The 16,245-nt window shown below is 39.3% G+C and overlaps 1 protein-coding gene across 1 annotated transcript in view; it reads right to left on the bottom strand.

Moving 5' to 3' along the window:
* The window catches only part of TRIM71 (tripartite motif containing 71), a 52,845-nt gene that overhangs the window by 14,111 nt on the left and 22,489 nt on the right, over nt 1–16,245 (bottom strand). The window lies entirely within an intron of this gene.

Here is a 16,245-nt window from a genome sequence, read left to right as displayed (position 1 = left end):
TCTGCCAACACTTGCAGATTGGAGATGTCATCTATAGCAAGTTTCAGGTGAAGACTTTTCCTGCATACACAACCACCACATTCTCTTAAGTGGGTCATTTAACAACCAACACACTGGAAAACTGTAGCTACAGCATGCCACCCCATAGAAGGGGGAAAACAAATTATGTAGCCAAAACCCATCCTTTACGTTTTCAAAATATGCAAATATCTTATTTGCTCAGGACAGTGACAATACTGGGCAAGAGCCCTCTTGCCACTTCCAACAACAAAGCAAAAAAAACCCTTTTCAATTACATGTTCCTATACTAGTGATACTCAGGAGATGTGAGAACTGGAAAACAAGACTGGCATTAGCATGTCTATCAGAGCATTTGAAAGCTACAGCCAACTTTGGGTAACCACTAAACCCCCATTCTATACACAAAGCACTTAAAAACCCTGTATTCAAATCACAGTAGAAGTCTTACACCAAGATGTTAGCCTAGGAAGCTGGATCCATTCAGCCATAACTGTTCCCATTCCATCCAGTAGAGGGAAGCAGCAGACAGAAATAACATTTCCATGGAAGTGTGTTTTCTTAGAGGCAAGCTGAAACCAGCTGTTTTATTTTCAAAGATGCAAGGAATACAACACTTCAACACAAGAAAGCTTTAAATCTCAAGTCTTGCTCTTCATTACATACACTATTTCAGTTAGAGTGGCATGTTAGAAAATCTGTGTTGCCATGGAAGAGTCAAAACTCCACTACAAAATGGCAAACAATGTTTCCTGCTACAGTTTCCCCATCACCAGCTATTTGAAATCTACCTCATAGAAAGGAGTAAGAGTAGAACAAAGCTTGGACAAGTGTATGATATGCCTGTTTTCTCACAGCTGTCATCCAGCCACTCCCAATTCCAGCTAACAGTTCATGATATGGTGCATAACATCCCCTTCTCCCTTCTCCCTCAAAAGCAAGGGGGAGGAGGCTAGGACAGGTGATTCCCTCAGATTGCCTGTGCTGCAGAAAGTGACATGTTAAGCTCCTATAAACAACAGCTGAAGTGGTACATGGCTTAATTTCTCAAGGGATATGTGTGTGTTCGTGCATGCATGGGGAAAAGCTTTAGTAAAATGCAAAATAGGGAAACTGAAGCAAACTTATGTTTTGCTTCTGTTCAAGCAGTGTCTAACATCTTCCATCTTTTGTGAGTAGAAAGCTGCCTTGGCTCTGAAATTCATTATGCAACTGCATAATCTTCCTCAACTAGAGGGTTCCCTGTCTTTACACTGTGGTTGTCTAAATCTCTATAATGTTCACTTGCTCATGCAGTTCTGTAATTTCACTGTTGAAATTAAAGGGAATGTTTATTACATGTTGCTGAATTACTCCACTTAAACAACTGAGAAGTTAAGAGAGGATGAAAACCAAGACAGGGTATCAAGTTAAGTCATAAGAATCTGATATACTTTAAAAACATACAGCAGGGATCTGGGGCCTCAATCAAGCAGAAGCAGCTGAAAGTGGTGATCATATGAACAGAAGGCCAGAAGGAAGTTAAATCTATTGTCAGTCCTCCATTTTGGAGTATACCAGAAGCAAAAGCTCTGTAAGACACCACAGATCAGTCCTGTCACTCAGGCACTCCTGTGAGGTAACATCATCCAGTGGTAAAGGAGTCATCCAGCTGTTCAAACCGAAGAGAAACTTAGCTATTCAGTTGCCTACTGCCACCCACCACAACGTGGTGGAAAATATCACTCGTGAATTTAAAATGAAGAAAGACAAGAGCCATAATCTCATTTCAGAAATATGCCACTTACATAGGACATAGCAGGGGAAAGCCTTGTTTTAAATACTATAGAGCAATTGATAATTGTTTCTTAGTAAACAAAATGATGAAAACAACCTAGACTTAAATCTGAGAACAACCTAGACTTAAATCTGAGAGCAAGAGTTAAACTTGAGTGAAAAAAGTAGAGAGTGATGGACTGATCTCCATCACTACACTGTTACTCAAAATGGTTACCCTTAAATGCACACAAGAGGAAGCACAAATGCATAATCCCTACTGCTCTCAGTGGGGAAGGAAGCTACCCACCAGAAGAGATGTTAAGAGTCAGCCAGCTTCAAGATGAACTAGCAGATCCCAAGAAACTCCTTTCTGGATACAAAGATACAACAGAAACCTCAAACTTGGCAGAGGTACAAGGGGAATCCTCCTCTTGGGGTTGATTTTACAAACTCACTGTCAGGAGCACCCAACAGGCTGTACATCAGCTCTACGCAGCAATGAGGCCACACTCCTATAGAATTAAAATGGAAAGAGCCCAGCTGTGCAGGGTGCAACAGCAAAGGGGGGTTTTTATTTGTGCCAGTCGGGCTAATGGAGCTTGGAGCACAGCATCCAGCTTGCCTGTGCTTGCAACCACAACCAGGCATTTATTGTTAAAGCTCAAGCCTACTCACACACCAGTCCTAGGTCATGGCCACAAAGGTCACGTACTGCTAGATTAAGTTTCTATGCCTGCTTCTAAATAGAAGGGGGAGAAAATAACCCAAACGCATCCCCACTCCTGGCCACCAACAAGCACCCCCTGCAAAAAATTCATACCAACAACCTAAGTAGGACAATACCCGAGTATGTTTTTCAATTCAGACTTCATGCACTGTGTACCTAAAAGCAAAGCATTTCAGTTGCGCTGTTAATACAGCAACATATTGCTCCTTCTATGCTAATTATATGACAAATAACAAGGCTGGTCTTGAAATGTGCACGGGTAGTGGGAAGGAATAATTTAACACTAACCCTTGCATAACAGCCATCAGCTTAAAAACACCACACAGTACTTTAAGGAGAGTCCTAACATTCCCCCCCTCCTCCCCCATATCTGAAGAGGCAGAGATAATAGTCAAAAGATCCATCAAGCTGTAAATAAAACTATTTTACCATTTTCCCAAGTACAAAAACCTGGTTTTAAGGGAAAACCAAACATGCCGTTTTTTCCAAACTACACAAATATTCTGATATGCAGAAAGGAAAGAGAGAAGAAAGCAGACACAGATTACACATTTCAAAAGAAATTCAGAATTGTGTAAACTGCATTTTGCGAATTGATTCTTTTTGTAGTAATTAACGTAAAAATCCAATTGGTTTAAAGTAAAAATACAAATTTTATTTTTCATTTTAAAATAGACAACTGTTTGAAAGGGGTTTTGTGGGCTTTCATTGGTTTTTATAAAAATAAAACTTGATAGTTTCAGTTGTTTGGTTTTTTAAAATAATATAAATGTTAAAGATAAAAGCTGTTGCCTTTCCAATACCTATTCTGTTAAATGCCTAGTAAGGGAAAAAAGATTCATAATCAGTTTCAGTAGTAGGTCTTTTTGCTGTGTGTGATTAGTTTTGTGTGCATGTTTTGCTTTGCTTTAAAGAACTGCTTCACCATATTAATTAGTAATTTGGACTTTCCACCCAAATTAAATGAAAAAAATTCAGAAGTCAGAAGCGGGGGGGGGGGGGGGGGGGGGGGGATTTAGTTTGAGATAGTTAAAAGTGATTTATTTTAAAATAAATCAGCTATGGGTTGATTATTTCCCAAACAGGAAATATTTCCTGAATTGGTGGCATACAATTTTAGACACAAAACAATAAAGGGAGCCTACTTCAATTTAAACAGAATCAGTGAACCATATTAGAGGGCTATTCATCTTTTACAGCCACAGCAGCCCAAGAAATACAACAGCAAGGCCATAAATGTGATTGCTTCAGGAAAGGCTGTACAGTGCACCGTAAAAACATTTTACAACAGCAGGAATTCCTGGGTGTCGTTCTCTCTCTTTTTTGGTCCATCTGCTTTCAAAGAGGGCAGGGGGATGGGCGGAGATGCTGTTAAACGTCCCCCGGGACTGCACAGCAATCAATCATCATCTGATGAATGGCCACTAAAGTTAAACCCTGACCCCACTCCACAATTCCCACACCAGCGCTCCTCTCCTTACTGCTGACCAGCTTCCAGCGTGTCTCTCCACCACCCCCCCCCACGCCCCCCCCTCCAGCTTTCACACCAAAATATCCCAAATACCAAGCCCAGACAAAAGCAATGGAATGCAGCAGGCACCATGACAGGGAAGAATTCAGCAGAAACAGCATCTAAGGAGGCTTAGCCTTAACCTGTGTTTAAACAATTTTTCTCTCACCAGTACTCTGCCGTGTTCCTCCCAGCTTGTAAACACTTGTTTTCTTTAATTTCAGAGCATATTTAAGAGCATATAAGACTGAAGTTGTCAATGCATGTGGAATCTAGCCACATTTAAGCATTTGTTTTCTGTCACATTTCAGTGTCTTGCAATGATTTTTATCTAAGGCTACAGTTAAGAATTTGCACAAGGCAGCACCCACATAAGGTCCCATTATTTTAAAATACGAGTCTGATGCTCTAAAAGCCACCCTGTACTCAACAATTACAAAAGGTTTACAGACAAAACAGTAGCCTCTTGGTTTCTACTTCTGCAAAAGTTTCAGTATGGCGTTTGTAAGTTAACTTAGTTTATGACCAAAAATAAAAGTATCATACTTACTTACAATCTAAAGTTTGCCATAATCAAAGGCGTTTTATTATCTAGTTCCCTTGACAATAACTCAAACAGTGGCTTTGTTGGGTAGTGTGTAATGTTTAGTGTAAGACTTAGAGGTCTATGAATTTAGTATAAACTAATTTTCCTATGGGTTTTGGTCCTCTTCCCTCAGCACTGTGGCCCCTTCCCCTTCCCCCTCCAAAAAGCTGCTTCCCTGCATCACACAGAGCAATTTTTAATTTGAACAGCATATAAATATACCACCTAGGATGACTCAAAGTTTGGTGTAGATAAGCATTACAAGTTTTAGAGTGGAAAGCACTAATACTTTTTACTCTGCAGGAAGCTGGTAATTAGTTTCCATTTTAATAGCAATTAATGACAATTACCTTGATTCATACCACAATCAGAGCAGCATTTTAAGAACCTTCACTTCTGCACTGGTAACACTTTTTAAATTTAAATGCTAAAGACTGAAGATATAAGCAAGCAGTGTGATACACATCAGAACTACCGGCTATTTGCCAGCATACCTGAAGCATTAAAACCCTAGTGTTTCTGTATACCCATTAATCATCAAATTACCCTTAGAAACTATATTTTGACTTAATGCTCTGGTGTAGAAAAGACTGGCTTAACACCAATTTTCTTTGCTGCATGTAATGGGAAATGATACACCAACTCCAGGTCTCCACAGCAGACAAGAATTAATTCTCAAATTCAGGACAATATTCTACTAAAATTTCCACAAGAATATAGGCACCTTGAATTACAGCCCCATACTACACAAGGCATACAATATATGCACAGAAAGTTGTACCAAGTGGGATTAGTTCAAGCTAGCTCGCTATTTATTACCTTCCTTTTCTACCTGGATGAACAGAGATACAGCTGGGTCCATTTATAAGTTCAAGTGCAAGATAATAATTCAGCACTTCTGTTAAGTTTAGCTTTATTTCCTTAGTCCATAAAAATAACAAAGCCCAGCTAACAGATGATTAATACTTGCGCAAGTCCATTTTAAGGAAATAAAGCTGTAATTTCATGTGCATTTTTTCCTAGCACCAGTGTTAACACTCTTCCCCCAAATGCTCCAGTGGGTTCTGTTCCTTGCTCCAGTTTCTCGGCCATACAGGTATTTCCTGGCCCAGCATACGATGGAGAGGAATCTCACTAATAAAACCCCAATCTAACCAGCATCACTCCCAGTGTGAAACCACACACAGCTCAAGGCTATCATTTCACTCCACAGTTAAACTGACAAGCACTCTACAAGGAAGCCCTATGCCTCTTGCCTTCCTCCTTTCCTCCCCTCTTTGCTGCTGATCCTCCAATCTCACTGAAGAAATTTAGGGATCTCTGTAGACAGCAGAATATTCGTTTTTTAATAAACTGTTTTCTATCAGCTGACTGTGGGATCAGAACCACAGCAGACCCAGCACAAGGGAGGAAGAACCCACAACTAAAGACATAGAGACATCTGATGACAAGTATATTAAATACCAGCTGAGCTTCAGCACTAAGCCACATGGTTCAGCTCTGGTACTTCACCAGCCTCACAGCTGGAATTAGTGTAAATCTTCTCATTGATAGTATTCACCTCAAATTCTAACCAGAAGTGTATCCAACCCACATTGATTTAGATACACTAAACAGGCTGTTAAACCAAAGAGACTACCACACTCTTAACATTCTTGTTGTTTACCTTTTTCAGTCCTGCTATGATATTACAAAGCCAGTAAAAACAGCAGCATGTTTTAGAGAGTGGTGACTGGGTCAGTCAAATCAACCAGCTAAGAGCAAAGAGGCTTTGGAAGATACAGATTCATTAAGAGTTTAGAAAACCCAGTGGGTATTACCAGTCAGCTAAGAGTGGAGCAGCGGGCATTTAAATTGTCTTTGCCAATACAAAGAGCGTTTTCAAATTCAAAAGGACTTGGGCTACAAGAGACAATCAAGATCCACTTCACTCTGTATCATCACTGTAATGGTGCACAAAGAGGCTGCAAATGGGCTAGGAGACAGGAAGTCACACCTTTGACAAAGCTGGTTAAGGATCTGCTGGCTGCAGCATACTATAAAATCACAGTCTTTGTGTTTTGAATTAAGATCTTATAGTTAAAACTTCACGTGAGGACTGTAGCTCCTGCTTATAGCCACCAGCCTCGAGCTGGAGCATCTCAAGTCTCAGCAGCATCTGCCAGCTGTGGTGCTCCATGTTCATTCCCTAAATACAGAGGGAGCACTACACCACCCACCTGCACTTTGCCCATCTCATCACATAGCTTTCTGTAAGCTCTTGGGTGCAATGTAACACGGCCAGCTGATGTATCACACTACCTCAGAGATTCCAATTACTGATGGACTGGAAAGAACATCTTACATCCACCTTACACACATCACTCAGGTTCTTCCTAAATAGGTAAAGCAAAGCTTAATATTTTTCCAACACTAATACTGAGGTGGTACAGGTATAATTATCCCACTGTGGGCTACCATTCCATTACTGCATAATGGTAAACCCATTTCACATCTTTCTGTTAAATAAATTGTTTGGGGTAAGAAAAACCTGCATTTCATTTGTTTTTTAAAAGTCACAATATCTGCTTCAGCAGTGAAGCAGGTAAAGTAGCCAATCTATGGAAAAAAGAAATAGTATGAGTAGCTAGTAAATAACTCAGCCAGTGGTAAGTCAGCTCTTCACAGACTTTTCAATAAGGGAGACCAGCCTGTGTTTCAACATGCAACTCATTACCTGTTTAAATGCAGCTTCTGTGCCAAATCAACATGACACGAGCAGCAGCAGGGTGGTCTTGGCACAGGGGACAGTGGGTGGACCTAAATATTCAACAGTTCAAGCAAGCAGCTAACAGCCTGCTGTGGAAGCAGACATTAGTTAAGAGTGCATCAGGACACAGCTGTACAAGCTGTTCATCTGTCCAAGTCACTAGTGTGACTCCCTGCAAATCCTTCACTGAGCCTCCCTAACTCTCCAACTCTTGGAAAGTTAGTGCTTATAGTTCTCAGCCAAAGCTTGGCCATGGTTTCAGTCACGCAGTAACTCATAATGTGTTGACAATTACTTTGCTATCGCACGTGGCATTTTGCTTTTTAGACAGAACCAAGTTCAACATCTCTACAAACTCCTTACATAATATTTATTTTCCCATTTCCTGCACAGTTCAGCATTAGAGCTTTTGAAGTTTTTTGAAGTTTTTTCATTCTGTGCACAGAAGGAATTAAACTAGGAGTTAGCATACATGCATGGCTCCTGCATCCTGCTCTGTGACTACCAGTACAGCCCTTGCCTCTCTCAAAAACTTGTATTCCTCAACTCCACGCTGTTCCTACATCACTGCAGTGAACATTACCTCCGAAGGGTCCTTCACATGGATAGCTGACAGCAAGGATGCTATTATATGCCCTGCAAACAAATAGCTAGAAAATGTTTTTGTCTCTTAATATACTGGAGACAAACCTTATTCTTTATTTGATGGGGGGGAGTGGGAAGAGGAAACAAACAACTCAAGCTTGCAGATTTCACTCAAGGGCCACAATGAGGAAAAGCCAATTGTGAAACCTCATCTTAAGCAGATGGGCTGCATGCAGTTTGCCTGAGTTTTCTTGATCTCAGAACAAACAGATCTTTGTAGGATTCATTTTCTTATAGAGCTAGTCTGCAGTCAAGCCACCACTACCTAAGAAAATTTGTTCTGGTGCAACTGTTTCCCATTAACATTTTTAGAGGGCTCTTCTAGGGGAACAGAAAGCCTATCAGGCTCAACTGTTAGGAAAAAACAGAGTATGAGGAGAAAGAACACATTTATCCAAGAAACTATGGCTTTACCTATTTTACCTTTGCAGTAGGTTCTACACCTTTTTTGGGAGCGGAGGGGGGATTGGGGTTGGTGGGATTTTGGTTGTTTGGGCGTTTTGTTGTTTTCAGCAGTATTAGAAAGCCTGTTTCAGAAAAGTATTCTTTAGAACACGAGTTTGTGCTTATTCTTTCACACAGTGCAGCACTTCAATTACATCATCTAGTAATTGCCTGCTACAAGGAAAAAGACTGAAAGCACATATTTGAAAACTCCCACAGCTGAACTACCACATGAAATTAACCTGCAACTCAAAATGCAGTAGCTGGAGAATACCAGAAAATGAAGCGATTATGAATTCTGAGCCCACTCTGTAGCTTTATACTCTGGCTGTTCCACCTTGTGTGGCCTGTCAATCACAGGGAAAGAGCATAAGAATACAGAGTCAAAACAACTAATAAAAAACAGTGCTCAGAAAGTAAAGAATTTCAAATAAAGCCATTTTTATATGTAAGTACCATTAACTTAAAACCACAAGGATGAGGTAGCTCAACATCTTTAATTTTTATCTTCAAGTGCATACTCAGGAGAGGTTTGTCTCTGTACCAACTATTTGTTTAAAACCATTTTAGTGAAATTACATAATCTCTTATGGAATTAAAAACACGTCTATGTTTTGTTGTTTGTTTTGTTTTTTTTTAACAAGGATTTGTGCTAGGGTGAAAGCAAAAATATATCCACTTTCACACTAAGAAATCTGAAAGCCCTTGTAACAAAGAGGGTTGTTGACATACATTTAGCAAAATGAAGCAATTCAGATATCCAACACCACCACCACTAGACTCTGGTAATTCCAGTTTGAGTAATAGGTTGGTAGGCAAGATCAGTCCACACATACTTGTATACAAGACACTGTTTCTCCCCCATTTCCAGTATCAGTTCTTCAGCAGAGATTTTACCTAGTATTATGCAAGCTAATAACTCTACAGAGATAGCAATTACTAAAGGGACTGGGCTGCTTGCAATGAATCCTTGTGGCAAGACTGAAGATTCTTACATATAAATGAAATGCCTCTATCAGATTAAATTTACAATCAATCACAGTGATCCTATGGCAGTTAAAACTATGTGGAGTAAAACAAGACCAGAAATTTATGCATTAGGGCATAAGTTAATCACCTGGAATATTACAGGAAGGAATTGCTCCCTCCTCACATGCAAAGCCAGGCTTGGATGGGGTTCAGAGCAATAAGGTCTAGTGGAAGGTGTCCCTGTCTATGATAGGGGGGTTGGAACTAGATGAGCTTTTAGGTCCCTTCCAACTTAAACCATTCTATACTATTTTCTCTGTGGATAACTGCCTAGTTGGCCAAACACGTGAGACAACCAGCACAGGGGAAAGAAAGCGACATTCTTCTCTCCTTTGCTCCTGCACCACCATCCCAACATGGGGCACTGGCTACTACTGCAGCCTGGATGTCTGATAAGCATAGCACAGTTCTGCTCTCCCTCACATTTCTGCCTTGCACCTCTTCTGTCTGCAGAGGAAAGCTGTAACACGAACAGCCATGGTACTAAACCCCCACAGCAGGAGCTGTTAAATTTTTTCCTTCGATTGTGAAACAATCCATGCCTATTAAACAAATCCAGTTACCGCTAGTGCCATATGCACATCAAACTCAGGTCAAAGTGAATATGACCACCTATAGCCTTTTATTAGGAAATACAGGCAAGATGGCTGTCTGGGAAAACTGACATATAAATCCATTCCTAGTGTTTTATACTGCAATGTTTTTAGTTACTGCTTATGAAGGACAGGTTTCACAGAAAGCATAAAGGCAGCAGTGAATTGGCCTACTCTGTACTCTGCTTTCCTTGCTCCTCTTTGCCTTACTCTGTCCCAAAAACTACTCTTAAAACAGCTATATACCAACATACCAAGTCTTTATAGAATAAGGACTGACTTTAAAGGACCTTCTCTTCACTGAAACCCCAAATGGCTAACATGAACACCTAGAAGGTATCTTTCCTAAAAGCATTCAGGCTCTCCCTCTCTATCACCATCCTCTCAAATACTCACGCACTAAAAAATATGCACATGTAAAAGTTTTATTAGCCAAAGTACGTTTCAGAGCAGGAAGAAAAATTACAACATGTTGAGGTTTCAGCTGGGATTTCCTCATAAATGAAGAATCTTAATTAAGCAAAACCAAATTTACATTGCATTGAATGAAAAAAAAAATCAGTTTGCTCCAAAGTATACATACAAGTGTATAAATACATATATGAGTATAGATACCAGTATATATACAAGCATATATACACATATATACAAGTATATATATGTATAGACACATACATACACAAAGTGTATATATACATGCTATATTAGGGTTACTCAGATATCAAACTGTACCATCCACATGAAAAATAATCATTATCTGCTCCCAGCATAGGACTTGGCACATAACTGGAGTATCTTACTCAGAGAAGCAATGTTGTCCTCAAGGATCAAAGCTTTGCTGCTTGCAGTAAAATGCCAGACTAAATGGGGCAGATTAATATGCTTGTTACAATTCCTCATAATTTCAAGGAGGATTATACAACCATTTTATGAAAAGACTCCTCATGAAAGTATTATCCTATGGGTGCTAGTGCACTATTACTTTCAACTGAACTCTAGTATTTAATGTTTGTTTTGGCAGACCTAGCTGTCTTAACAGCCACAGGGCATTTCAATAATCATATAACAAACACTACTGCAGGTTATTCTTTAATCCCTTGTGAGTGAATGAGTAAATGCTTGTCCATCTATCATATAATGATACAGCTCTGCAGTTACTGCCAAGAAGATACTGTAAATCATAAAAATATATATATATAATAAGGAGATCTATTCCAGGAAGTCAGAAGTGTTTACTCAGAATAATGTTTTCTCTATCACTATAGGACAGCAAGAACAACAGAAACTAAGGTTTACAAGCCATTAACACAAAATGAGAGGCTACTTTTATTTCCATCTGAAAAGACAAATCCTGATGGACAATTTAAGTATTCTTCATTTATCCCTAGCTGTTTTGGGTTTTTGTTTTTTGTTTGGTTTTTTTTTTTTTTTACATTCACCCCCCCCCCACTTTCCCACCTTTCTATCACAGATTTAAGTGCTGCATAACATCCAACTACAAGAGCACTTTCCCTCATGGAAACAGTGTAAGAATGTTTCTCTTTTTAATTTGGGAGAGGTGGGAAGAGACAGACACTCCAGGACGAACATCTGATTAAATGAAAATTGAAGGAAAACAGAATTACCACTGCTTCAAACTGCAGGGCAGATTTCCTATGTGACAATGAGAAACACTAATCACTGCACCTGCCATTGTGCCATAGACATTATTAGGAAGTGTGTTCAGTTAAGGGAGAGAACAATCTTCTATTCCATTCAAGGTTTAAGTTACAATTGATATACACACTTTATTTTTGACCCATTCCATGGGGCTCCAATGGGTCAAGTACATAGTGTATGCATTCATACAGCCACCAAATAAATCCTGTTATGGAGTATTATAGGTTTGGTCTAACCGAACCATAGAGCTTCAGTGCCACCCTGTCACAGGGGTCAGTGATATTTCAAGGACCTTTTAAAATTTGAAAATGCTTAAATAATTTGAATCCTTCAGTGAAAACACCAGCCTTGATCTTGCTATTGAAAAATAGCAGCAAGCCTTCCACTAATACTAGCCTTTAGATTGCTTCTGTATTGTTCAGGCAAGTTAGCCTTACCCTAACCTTTAACTGTAGCCTTGTTTGAGCTTTAAATCAGGATAAATGCAAATATTAAAAGCTTGCTCAATCATCAGTGAAGGAAAGAAAAGCTATCCAAGTTGACCTAGAGGGAAGAGTTAAGTATGACACTTTACTAAAGGAAGAAAGAAGGGATGGCTAAGAAGGTTAAATGCCCAGTTCTTGAAAAGAAAAACATACACTAGCCTTATTTTAAAGAAAAAAAACCACATATTTTATGATAAAATCTGCCCTATCTTGTCATATAATAGAATTATAAGGAAGAGACCATTCTTGCAGTAAAAGGACACCATGAACACCTATGTAATACGACATTTCTGACAAGCACTGGCAGAGGAGTTTTAATTGCAGTTTAGGTACCCAATTAACCAGAAGGCTGGGTTTACATAAGGTATGGTTCTCTCCCACTCCCAAAGGAGGAAGCAGGTAGGGAAGGCAGAAGAAGTTTTATTATCTGCACAACCAGCAAGAAGTTTTTATGAACACTCTTGTGTACACACACATCTTGCATGTTAAGCCATGATCGTTAATTTTTTATGTATTGCCAAACTAGTCCTACATGTCCCCCACCTGCTTATGATAAAGTTTGAGGAGGTCACAGATTAGATTTATTCTCTCTAAAAAGAGGATTTTCTGCAATCCAGGCAGAAGAACAAAACATGCTTAACCAGATTTCAAAGAACACGACAACTGACCTATTGAGTCAACTCTGCTTGGTAAAAGACTTACAAGGAAGCTACCTGCCTGACTCTAGAATATTCTTCCATGTAATGTTTTCCAGCACAGAAACAAGGACAATTATGCTGAATTAAAGAGGAAGGCCAGGCTTTATGACAGTGCTGTCATGCAGTTCTTTCAGCACTGTGCTACATACTCTGCTAATTTCCTAAATGAATATTTAGGTTAAATTTATTGTAAGATAGAAGTGGTTTACAATTTTTTACAGCACAGTTAATGGAAATGTATGATCAAAAGTGCAAGGGAGAATAAAAACTCCTTATGTTAACAGAAAGACATCAGGAAAAGCTACATTTCTACCTTTGTCCTGTACCAAAAGGTTAACTTGCTGCACCCCACATACCACCTTCGCTATCAAAGTAACAGCAGCTTTGAGCCACACACAGGCAAGTACCTCTGGTATCTTACTACCAAGACAGACGTACTGCATCAGGAACATCGCTTCCTGTAACACTGCTTTCAAGTAATAACCAGACCCACTGATTCACTTAAGATTTAATGAGATTACAGCTTGAGGTGATTTGACTGAAGACCATAAAAGTTTTAGGAGCCCATCTGCTCTGCAAAACTAACCTCTGGCACACAAGCCCAGTTCTGAGGTGACCTTTGAGAGCTGCAGAGTAGTTCAGGCAGGAATCGACTGGATTGGTACTTGTGGAGGACAAACCAAGAGATTTGCACTTTCAGGCAAAGAGCAGTTTCCACATGCATCAGTACTCAATGGGAATCTTTCCAAGCAATCAGCAGTCTTTTCATTAAGAAAAGGCCAACTATCTTAGGGTGCTTTCTCCACCATTATCACACCATTAATAGCAAATTCAAACCATACCGGTAATGGTTGCAAAATTACCGGTATTGCAAAAACCTAATGCAATATTCACCTTGTATAAACACACACACACAAAAAATCCATCACAAAGCACTCTTGATCAAGTGTTGCAACTTCCTAATCACACTAAAAGCAAAGTCACCCCTGCTTTCCATCTCAATTCATGTCTATTTCTCCACCAACAGCATGCATACGTTTTTTCAAGAACTCGTTATTTTTCTGACATTACCCAGTATCAGATCAAACATTGACTTTTATTCCAATAAAAAAGAAATACTGATTTGGAGAGACTGAGGGCAGAAGGGGAAAGAGCTACCGGTTTTACTGTTACTTCTTACAGATCTGTAAAAAAAGGCAGCATTTCAGCAAGACTACCATTAAAATACTTCTAGGTGTAAACGCTGGACAAATATTCACATTTTGTTACTCTAAACCTGAACTTGTTCACTGTAGAAGAATCAGTCTCACTGTGCAGCTGTACTTTTTAGCATTAAAAAATTAGGCACTGTTACTTTTCCTTCCCCTTGTAGGCCGAAATGTTTTGTTGTTTTGTTTTCACTTTAGTAACAGGCCTCAATATGCAAGTTACATCTGGAAACAGACAAAAGCCAACTGCCCAGCAGTATTGGAAAATTAAAACATTGGGTCAGATTCAAACGGACCAGGAAGCCAAAGGTCAAAGCAGCATTAAATCATTAGTTTCCCAGCTGCCACCAAGCCACGGAGTTGACCTTTGATTTTATAAGAAGTGGTCCAAGCAATTTTCTGGTGGCAATATGGGCAATCTGGCACAGTGGAATATTATCCTTGAAAAGGGTGGGTGGGAGGGAATGAGGAGTTTAAGGTCTTGCAAGCAGAGATTAAACTAACTCTTTAATCTCTCCAGACTAAATTTGCACTGTAAAGCTGTAAGTACAAATAATGACTATGAAATTATCAAACTTAAAGATACTCAAGCATTTGAATCATTTAAGGAGCTTCTTTACCTCGCAGGGAGAGCAAGTAGAATTTAAGAATATAATGAATGAACTTTAGAGAACACTAGAATATTCTATTTCTTCCTTGGAATTATTTGAATTTTCAGAAATCACAGTTAAAAACAATTTATTTGGTTGCACATTTTTAAAACACACCTGAGGTATTGTCTCAGACTGAGAAGAACAAGAACACTGCATTTAGTCTATTTGTATCTCCTATTAATAATCATTTTTCTACATAGCTAAGATAGCAAGGACAGAAAGCAAAGGCCATTTTCTTATTTTGACTTTCTCTAGCCTCCCATGATCTTAAATTTTATCTGCTACTGCCCTCTGGTAACAGTTCCTGACTGGTCCTTACGAACTACCTTGACAAATGTCTGTAGTATGTGCCAGAGTTCTGGTTTGGCTGCTTCCAAGTTCCTAGAAAGGGGTTGGTTTTACTGCTGCCTGGCAAAGAGCAGCACAGGTATCAAAGGTACATTTGAAGAGCGTGTTTGATCCTCCAAGCAGCAGCTGAGCACATGCACACACATGCAAAACCAGTCTGCATACAAGCAGCTGGAAAGATTCCTGTATGTAAGACATTTCTAAGTGTATTTAAACAATTTTGAGCAATTTGTTTAGTCAAAAAGGATCACACAGACAACAACATTCAAAAGGCAATTAAAAAAAAAACAAAAACAAAACTATTGCTTTACTTTGTGTTTTAGAGAGCACCAAATTGTTCAAAGTACCCCCTCACCATCTTACGCTTTAGTATTCCAGGATTAATCACTACCAGCTCTTCACATGAGAAGCATAAACTAAGTCACAGCAACGACTTCAGGCATGGACTGAGCCATATATCTGAAACCCTGGTGGGAAGAAGGAGGAGTGCTTTCAAAAAACTGCAATTAGGCATTAATGACTTGAGTAAAAATACATCCCTATGCCGTTAGTCACATGGTAGATTGTTTGTTTAAACACCATCACTGTTTTCACTGCCAAGGTGAAAAACCACACCACCTTTAACAAACACCTTACTGAATAGGGATGAGCAGAACAACTTCTCTTCCCACACCCTTTCTTTCTAGGAAAGGTTCAAGATAACACAGCCAATACAAACAGAACACATTCTGAACATACAAGCTGTTATGCACAAGTCACAGAGCTAACCACAGGAAGCAAGGCCTCTCTCTCCAAAGAACCTAATGTTACAATGCTGAAACCAGTAAAAGGATAACTAAGTCCGTTTTAATACGTAATAGTACCAAAACAAAACACCAAAAAGACCACACTGGTAATTTCTTAGAAGAAAAAACTTCAAAAGTTCACCCATTTGGCTTATTAAGAGGTACAAAACCACTAGCTGATCTTGATCCTTTCAGGTACCCAGTTCAGGTAGCACTGAAGGAGCAAGCCAGGTAACAAGAAACCTATTAGATACTTGAAGACACATACTTCCTCATTAAGACCTTTCAGATAGAAAAAACATATTTTTTGCTTGGTTAGCATTCTGGTTTACTCACATTAGCACAAGTTC

The sequence above is a fragment of the Melopsittacus undulatus genome, chromosome 1 (genome assembly GCF_012275295.1).
Source record: "Melopsittacus undulatus isolate bMelUnd1 chromosome 1, bMelUnd1.mat.Z, whole genome shotgun sequence".
Classification (NCBI taxonomy): Eukaryota; Metazoa; Chordata; class Aves; order Psittaciformes; family Psittaculidae; genus Melopsittacus; species Melopsittacus undulatus.
This window is presented reverse-complemented; position numbering and strand designations above follow the sequence as displayed.